This window comes from Armigeres subalbatus, unplaced genomic scaffold, assembly GCF_024139115.2.
Source record: "Armigeres subalbatus isolate Guangzhou_Male unplaced genomic scaffold, GZ_Asu_2 Contig606, whole genome shotgun sequence".
NCBI lineage: Eukaryota > Metazoa > Arthropoda > Insecta > Diptera > Culicidae > Armigeres > Armigeres subalbatus.
The window spans coordinates 264,202-273,605 of NW_026943376.1; the positions used below are offsets into that span (position 1 = coordinate 264,202).

At 38.8% G+C, this 9,404-nt stretch overlaps 1 non-coding gene across 1 annotated transcript; it reads left to right on the forward strand.

The window, feature by feature from the left end:
• Positions 1 to 356: 356 nt before the first annotated feature.
• On the forward strand, positions 357 to 430 carry Trnat-agu (transfer RNA threonine (anticodon AGU)). The gene has a single exon. It is a non-coding gene; the product is annotated as a tRNA-Thr (tRNA).
• Positions 431 to 9,404: the final 8,974 nt, after the last annotated feature.

Genomic DNA, 9,404 nt, shown 5'->3' on the forward strand with positions numbered 1-9,404 from the left:
TTAGGCCAGTCGTTTTCCGTTACTGAGCAGTTCCGATGCCACAACATTAAAGTCTTATACGTTGAAAGGGCCACTTACAGCAGCTGCACCTAGTCTTGTTGGTTGCAACAAAAATAACATGTTCTAATATCTACATATTTTGCGAGATATAAATCAGCTAACGCCACTAGCAGCAAGTTTAACTTAGGTAACGGTATTTTTTTTCAATCCACGTTAGATTGCAGAACATTCTTAAAACTATCCTTCTCAGCACATCCTTGTAAGCCAGGTTCGCCAGAATATCAAGCCTTTAACTTTTTGCCAGAAATGTTCCTCGACTGTTTTATGCACTTGTTTCAAAAGCCAAGAAAATCGTCGGCGCCGTGGCTTAGTTGGTTAAAGCGCCTGTCTAGTAAACAGGAGATCGTGAGTTCGAATCTCGCCGGAGCCTTCAGAACTTTTTTTAACCCCTGAGGATGGGCCTTTATCAAGAAATAAAATTTAATATGCATATCTGAATAATTGTTTGGCATGGTAAATTTAATACTGGATATAGGTTTCGTTTATAACATCTGCACCACAGATTGGTCAAAATATCATCCGCATACGTAACAAACGTTTTCAATCCTATATCTAAAATGACTAACCTGTCTCATCATACAGGAAGCTTTGCATTGTTGCTGGTTCAGCACCTATTTCTGCTTATCATGTCCAAATAGGCCGGAACCAATCTCTAACCGAACACCACTCATATTTCCACCCAATTTCAATCCCCACAAATCGGTCGGAATCTGTGCAGTCACATTCGAGCCCCATCCAGCTCACATATGATACACAACCTGGTGCCGTGTACTTGCCACCTTTCGTTCAAGCAAATCCTCCTCATCCTGTTAGGGAAAACAATACGTTCTTGCCTCTCGAACCCATGTCCTTCCCTTCACAACGAGCTGTGCGAGCGTACGAGCACGATATTGGGCTGAAACTGCAAGAAGCAATCTACCGATACCGCTCCGCGCCCCCTCGAGTCAACCGTGAGACAACCCGGAACTGAGGGTTAGGAATTTGATCTATCATGTACCGTATCTAATCAAACTGACAGGAACAGTTGTGCTGACATAAATCAAATTTTAGGATTATCTCCTGTTGGAGCTGCGCCAGCCTTGGCATAGGTGTCAGTGACGTAGAAACCGCCCTGATAGAGATTTGGCGAATAATGCCACTATGTTTCGGCTCCCGATAGCTGGTGGAAGCTGACATGCACTTCGACTCGGGGAAGGTACGACGCAATCCCGGATGGGTGCCAAATCCGGTCGACAGAAGGATGCTTTGGAGTGGCAAAAGGTGTGAGGATAGCGTTGACTGCAATGGAAGGTGTGCTCGTCTGAGCAGGAAAATGCTGAACAGACAGATTCACGTGGGAAGTGGTTGACAAATCTGGTTTGTTTGTCACACGTTTCCCTGGATGTGAGGTGTGTCAATGTCATCGAATGAAATGGATGAGTGGGAATCAAATAAGGTACCAGTCAAAACGATTAATGCAAGAGATGGCATTTTTTCAATGGTAGTAAAATCGAAATTTCATCACTATTAGACTAAATCAGTGCAAACTAAGTGCAGGAGATAATCTTTTCACCTCATACTTTATTCCTTATCACTACTTTCTTCTAAAACACCACCATTTTCCGTAAATTTGCGAAAACATGATTTCCTCATACATTTCATCGATTTTCAACTACCATTCTTCCATGAGCTCATGGTGAAAATTTTGAAAATCTCAGAACATAGAGTAGCAGGCTTAACAACACAGATAGAAACGCCGGTATCGCCACTCAGTGACGAATACCGTAAACATGGTGCACAGAAGGTTGTTGTCTACACTTTTTACTGCTGCTGCACCCTGGAAGTAAATGTCATCGAAGTAAACAGTCGGTCCCTTATTAACAGAAACACATTTGATTATTCGTAATTCTTTCGGAGCAGTAAACACTTATCGTAGGAGAGAAACAATAACATCTTCTCGTAGCTGTAGTGTCTAGTTGGACGCTTTCGAACAAGGTTTACTTTCAGTGTAAACTTATTAATTGAATTGCCTAATTACTACCATGAATTAATTTACTATTAATTATATGTGCGAACAGTTGTCAATTGACATGAAACGAATTGTAACGTCATGAAAAGATGATCTGAAATATGAACAGGTGCCAGCGGAAGTGGTACATAAACCATGTTTGTCAATTTTGAGTTTTTTACACCAACGGATTCTATTTACAAAGATCTAGTAAGCGAATAACGAAAAAGTGATTTTTGGCAATTAAATCTGGAGATATGCATTTTTTATTTTCTGGTATATATCACAATGGCCATTTCGTTGCCAGAAAAAGTGGTACATGTACAGTTCCACACTTCCACCTACTAAAATTAGCTTATTTAAAAGAAAATTCAGCAGCATGACTGTTTGCACAACCGATTTTAATCCCATTTTAAATTTTAAGATAGTTTACGGCCGTTTAGAATGATTTTAAAAGTGTACATGTACCACTTTTACTGTCAACGTTTTTCGGTTTCTGTTTCCTTTTGTTCCCATTAATAGTGGTACATGTGCAATTTGTTCCAATAAATTTGAATTTTGTCATAAACTGCGCTTATTTTTTACTTCTATCTTTAGGCACACCAGTCATAACATGTTGGTACAGTTGAGTTGCAAAACAATGCAAAGTTGAATTTATTATTCGATGTTTTTGGGAAAATGCGTCTCCTGAAAAATTTACTCAATGTAACATGTGCCACTTTCGCTGGCACAGGTTCATATACTAGTGATGAGCTGGGCTCATTCGCTATCTGAACACCCAACTGGTTAGTTTATTTTACTGTTAGAAGAAACACATTAACTGGCGACGAAGTGAAACAAAAAAAAAAGTTTGGAAAGTTTTCTAGGAAATAGATCCGGTAAAGTGTTAGTGAAAAATTTGCCTGTTGGAGAGCTGAAGACCATGCCGGGTTACTGATAACCAGAATTGAAGAGGAATACCAAATTTCAGGAAGAGACCAGACCTGCAGCAAGGCCTTTATCGCCACGGAGACACGGGAGCGGTGCATGTCGAACTATATAAGAGCGGCCATAGGGGTTTTGCTTATCCGGTGAAGTGAGTATCGAAGCCGATAGCCATTTTAACGGCATTATTGTGCTCAAAAGTTGGCTTTTGTTTGTAGTGAATGAAAAAAAAACGGCGCAAGAAGCTAGTAATTGTTCTTAAAAAGAATTAATTAGGCTTGTGTGATTTAAATTGTTTGAACAAACAATACCTGCATTGTTTTAACGTTTGTCTTTTTATTTTATTATTCAGGATTGAAAAACAACTGCTAATTGGCACGGTTTCGGTGGAACGGAGTTTATTTTACACGACGGTTGAAGTTGACCAGATTTTCGTTCGATCGCTAGTGAGCTTTGCTTCCACTGATTTGGCGATTCCGCAGGCTAACTGGTTGGTGTGGATTGTGATACCGGTAAATTGGTAAGCTATTATTTTACGTCGGTTGCTGGTTGAAGATGGAGTCGGCTGCATTAGCCACTATTATAGAGCCATATCGGAAGGGAACATCCTTTACAGAATGGATTGAGAGATTAGGATCAGTATTTAGATTAAATAAAATTCAGGAAACGGATAAAAAGGATTATTTTGCGACCTTGTGCGGTCCCGCTGTCTACAGCGAAGTAAAATTATTGTTCCCTAACACGGATTATGGCGACATTTCATATGACGAAATGGTAGCGAAGCTCAAAGGCCGATTCGATAAAACCGAATCTAAAATGATTCAACGTTTCAAATTTAACCATCGGGTGCAACAGCCTGATGAGACTGTAGAGGACTTTGTCCTCTCAGTTAAGCTGCAAGCGGAGTTTTGTTCCTTTGATAATTTCAAACAAAAGGCCATTTTAGACAGGATTATTGCCGGAGTTAAAGATAAGGCTTTACAGCAGCGTTTGCTTAGCGGGGAAAATTTTTCTTTAACAAATGCAGAAAAAATAGCAGTAACCTGGGAAATGGCGAGTTCTAATGCAAGTCATATGAAAGTGAATAGGTTTGAACAAATTGCTTCGTTAAAACATGGTGGAGCAAAAGGTACCGCTTACAAGAGAATTGCAGATAGTTTTGAATTAGCTAGAGCTTTAAATGACAGAGGATCAGTAAGGATAGGCTCGGTTATAGGCCATACAATAGGAACAAACAAGTTGACTGGAAAAGAGATAACAGTGGAAATCGGGGGGCTTATCAAGATCGTGTGTATGATTTTTGCGGTTTGAAAGGCCATTTAAAGCGCAAATGCTTCAAATTGAAAAACCTTAAGGGGGATACAGTGAAATTTATGGATAACTGGCAAGCGGAACATAGCGGCAACCGAGCTACAGATGAAGCGCCAATAGTGGACTATTCAATCGCCTTGAGACAGACAAGTCAGATAGTGAAGACGAGGACGCAGGTGAATTGGAATGCATGATGGTTTCCTCTATCAATAAGATTAATAATCCGTGTCTAGTTAATATTTTAGTCGAAGGGAAGCATTTAACAATGGAGGTAGATTATGGTTCATCCGTGTCCGTCATTGGCAAAAATCAATATAACCGCGTTTTTGATAAACCTTTGAGCAAAAGCAACAAACAATTAATTGTGGTAAACGATAATAAATTATGTATAAAAGGAGAAGCAAATGTTATGGTGAAATTTAGAGGAAAATTAGGTGATTTACAATTGTTGGTTATTGACTGTGAGAATGAATTCATTCCACTAATAGGGCGAACATGGCTTGATGTATTTATTTCTAATTGGAGAGAATTTTTTTCCACTTCCTTGAAGATAAATAATTTGACTGAAAATGATGTGGACACAGCTGTGGTAAATTTGAAGCAGAAATTTCCTGGAGTTTTTAAAAAAGATTTTTCTTCACCAATAAACAAATTTGAAGCGGATTTAGTTCTTAAAAGTGAAACGCCGATATTCAAAAAAGCGTATGATGTGCCATATCGTCTGCGCGATAAGGTGTTAAATTATTTGGATCGATTGGAAAGGGAAGAAGTAATAACTCCAATTAAAAACCAGCAAATGGGCATCACCTGTGGTCGTCGTAATTAAGAAAAACAATGACATTCGGCTTGTCATAGATTGCAAGGTATCAATAAACAAATTAATTATTACACACACATATCCATTGCCAACGGTGCAGGATTTGTTTGCCAGTCTATCAGGTTGTAAAATTTTTTGTTCCTTGGATTTGGAAGGAGCCTGCACCCAACTGTCCTTAACGGAAAGGTCCAGAAAGTTTATGGTTATAAACACAATAAAAGGATTGTTTGTTCACAATAGATTACCACTGGGGCTTCTTCTAGCGCCTCTATATTTCAGCAGGTGATGGACCAGGTTTTAGAAGGACTGAAATATGTGTATTGTTATTTGGATGATGTTTTGATTGCCGGAGTGGACTTTGATGATTGTAAAGAAAAGCTGATTTTAGTATTAGGAAGGCTAAATGACTTTAATATTAAAGTAAACTTGGACAAATGTAAGTTTTTTGTTCCACAACTTGACTATCTGGGTCATGTTCTAAGTGGAAAAGGATTATCGCCCTGCCCTGATAAAGTTGCTACAATACAAAAGGCAAAAATACTTCAAAATGTAACTGAGCTAAAATCGTTCCTTGGATTGATCAATTACTACAATAAGTTTATACCAAATTTATCGACAAAATTGTATTATTTGTACAACCTTTTGAAAAAAATGTTAAATTTACATGGGATCAAAATTGCATCGAAGCTTTTGAAAGTGCAAAACTTTCATTGCTAGGTGCTATGAGTACTATGACCCCAAGAAACCAATTGCAGTTATAACGGATGCTTCCAGCTACGGATTAGGAGGGGTGATTGCCCACATTGTAGATGTTGTCGAAAGGCCAATTTGCTTCACTTCTTTTTCTTTAAACACAGCACAGAAATCATATCCCATTTTACATCTCGAGGCACTTGCACTGGTGTGCACCATAAAAAAAATTCCATAAATATCTGTATGGTCAGGAATTCAAAATTTTCACAGACCATAAGCCTCTATTGGGTATATTTGGGAAATTGGGCAGACTCGACTCTCGACTCGAGACTCGGAAATTGACTCGATCATAGTTACTAGACTGCAACGATTTATAATAGAGTTGTCTATATATGATTTTGAGATTATTTATAGGCCTTCGCATAAGATGAGTAACGCGGATTTCTGTTCGCGTTTTCCTTTAGAGCAAACTATACCAAGTGAATTTGTTCTTGAATATGTAAGAAGTATAAATTTTACCGGGGGAATCCCACTGGACTTTAAAGCGATTGCCAATGAAACAAACAAGGATAATTTCTTATTGGAGGTAATTTCATTTATGCAGAAAGGCTGGCCTGAACGTATGGATAAAAAGTTTTTGAATGTGTTTTCCAATCAATCTGATTTGGAAATGGTAAATGGTTGCTTATTGTATCAAAACAGGGTGGTTATTCCACAGAAGCTTCAGAAGGACATTTTAAAACCATTGCATGTCAATCATAACGGAATGGTCAAGATGAAGCAGTTGGCTAGGAGAGCTGGTTATTGGTTCGGTATAAATAACGCAATAGAAAACTTCTCAAAAATTTGCGAAGTGTGTAACGAAATGGCAGTAGTTCCTAAGCCAAAAATAGAATCCAAATCGACTCCCTCCACCAAACCTTTCAGTAGAATACACATAGATTTTTTTCATTTCAGTGGGTATACATTTTTACTTATTGTTGACAGTTTCTCTAAATGGTTAGAAATAGAATTGATGAAAAAACGTACGGATTTTGCTAAAGTGTTGACAAAATTTGTGGACTATTTTGCAAGATTTGGATTACCCGATTTATTAGTCTCGGACGGAGGACCTCCATTCAACTCTTATTCCTTTGTTGGGTTCTTGGAAAAGCAGGGTATAAAAGTCCTTAAAAGCCCTCCATACAACCCTGCTAGCAATGGTCAGGCGGAGCGGATGGTAAGAACAACAAAAGAAATATTAAAAAAGTTTTAAATTGATCCCAAAACCATGGAATATGAGCTGGAGGGTCAAATTAGTTTGTTCTTATTCAACTATCGCAATACATGACTGACGAACGATGAGGAATTCCCATCAGAGAAGATTTTCTCGTACAAGCCTAAGACTATAATAGATCTTATAAATCCTAAGAAGCAATTCAAATATAACTTGGCTACTCAAGCCGACCTCTAACACGATGTTTTCATGCCTACCAGTATTAGAGGGGATCCCATTGATCTTCTGGATAATCTGACAAGTGGCGACAAAGTTTGGTATAAAAACCACAATCCCCATAACCCATCTAGATGGTTAAAGGCTATCTTTCTAAAACGTGTTTCTCGACATATATTACAGGTGGAAATTGGAAGCGCGCGAACCACGGCTCATCGAACGCAAGACTGTTTAATGATCCGAGTCCACTGGAGCGGCCAAACATCACGCTTCCTGTTCCCTGTATCCAATATAACATGGCTCGAACGAGCAGCCTGCCGGTTACTGCCGGTGGTGAACAGAAAGAAGATTGTGGGGAGATATCGCCCACTCAAGGAATCAAACGTAAACGCGTAGAGCAGTATCAGCCGAAGCAGACCTTGCGGCGATCGAAGCGCGTCAAGCAAACTATAAAACGGACTCAAACTTTGTTTATTACAATTAATTAATTAAGACATTGGATTCATTTTGAAACCAAAGATTAATTATGTAATACTATAATGATAGATCTCATTTCGAAAGGGTGAAGAACTTGTAGTGTCTAGTTGGACGCTTTCGAACAAGGTTTACTTTCAGTGTAAACTTATTAATTGAATTGCCTAATTACTATAGTATGGTATACCATGAATTTGTTTACTATGGGCCTTTTCACGAGACGTTTAAAAACAGCTGATTTTATCGTCAATTGACAGTTCTTCTACGAAAGTGACAGCTTCGGACTTGCAGGCCTGTTCAGCGGTTGTAAACAAGTGCAGTCTCGGCAATGTCACATGAAAAGGCCTATTGATTATATGTGCGAACAGCTGTCAGTTGACATGAAACGAATTGTAACGTCATGAAAAGATGATCTGAAATATACTAGTGATGAGCTGGGCTCATTCGCTATCTGAACCCCCAACTGGTTAGTTTATTTTATTGTTAGAAGAAACACATTAATCATCATATATATAATAGCCCTGTTTGTCTGTCCGGTGACTAGCCAACCAGACGCAGCACGCGGGGAAATTCTCACAAAAAATAAAATATTTGACACTTCAATTCTTCAATTCAATTCAGATGCAAAAAACAAAACCAGTGACAACCTTAGACAACCAAACACAGCATTTGATGAAAAAAATCACAGACAACAGACGTTGAAAATTTTGATTTTTTTTAATGCATGGATTAATGAACCGTTTATATTGCAAAAAAACATTTGCCATGGGCGCTACTGCGTCCACAAATAAACTAGTAGCAAAATAAAAAATAAAACAAGAAAACAAGAAAATAAAAAGTTTCCCAAGCAATATCTAAGATTGCAGAATCAATGTCACATTTATGGTTTGAAATGGATGCAGAAAAGCTATTACTGATGGGCATGCAATACCCATTTAGTTAAACTGGAAAAAGCAATTATCTGCAGTTGATGTATTTCAGCGGCAGTCAAAATGAGATAAACAATGCACTTTTATGATGCACCAAGTATTGTTGGCGACCTTGCTATGGATAAAAAAAACATTCACATCAAAGGCAAAGGTGCATCCAAACCTTGACATTTACATTGCAAATGCAGCAGGAATTGCAATCTGTTACTGACTACAATGCGCACGTCTCACCCCATGATGCTGCTGCTGCTGCATCAAGGATTGCAAAAGTTGTCGCGAAGACAACGGCCACATCGGACGTGCATAATTCACAGCTGGTGCAGTGGCTTTTGTGGAAAAGTAAAAGCACGAACGAAAAAAAAATTGAAAAGCCAAACTCAAGAACGAACTAAATGCATTATTCTAACCTGTCACCGGCAGTTTCCCCCATAAAAGGTAAAGTGTAGTAGCGGTTCGAATGCTTTTCCTTCGGCCTGCACCAAAGGGGGGATTATGATCAAGAAAGTGCATTTATTACTCTCCGTGGAATGAACCACCATTGACGTGCGGTGCGACGACTTCTTTGTAAGTGCATCCTCTCCAGTAAAGCTCGTACTTCGTAAAATATGTCACACGTTAGCAAAAAAAAGGAGCCGAAGCTTCTTGAAGATGAAAACACTGATTCTGATAGTACTTCTTCTCCAGAAGAAAATGTGGAAAAAAAACAGGCACACTCCGCCACTGGACAGAACGAAATTTATTACCTTTATCGCACACGGCTGTGGTCGGGCACACATA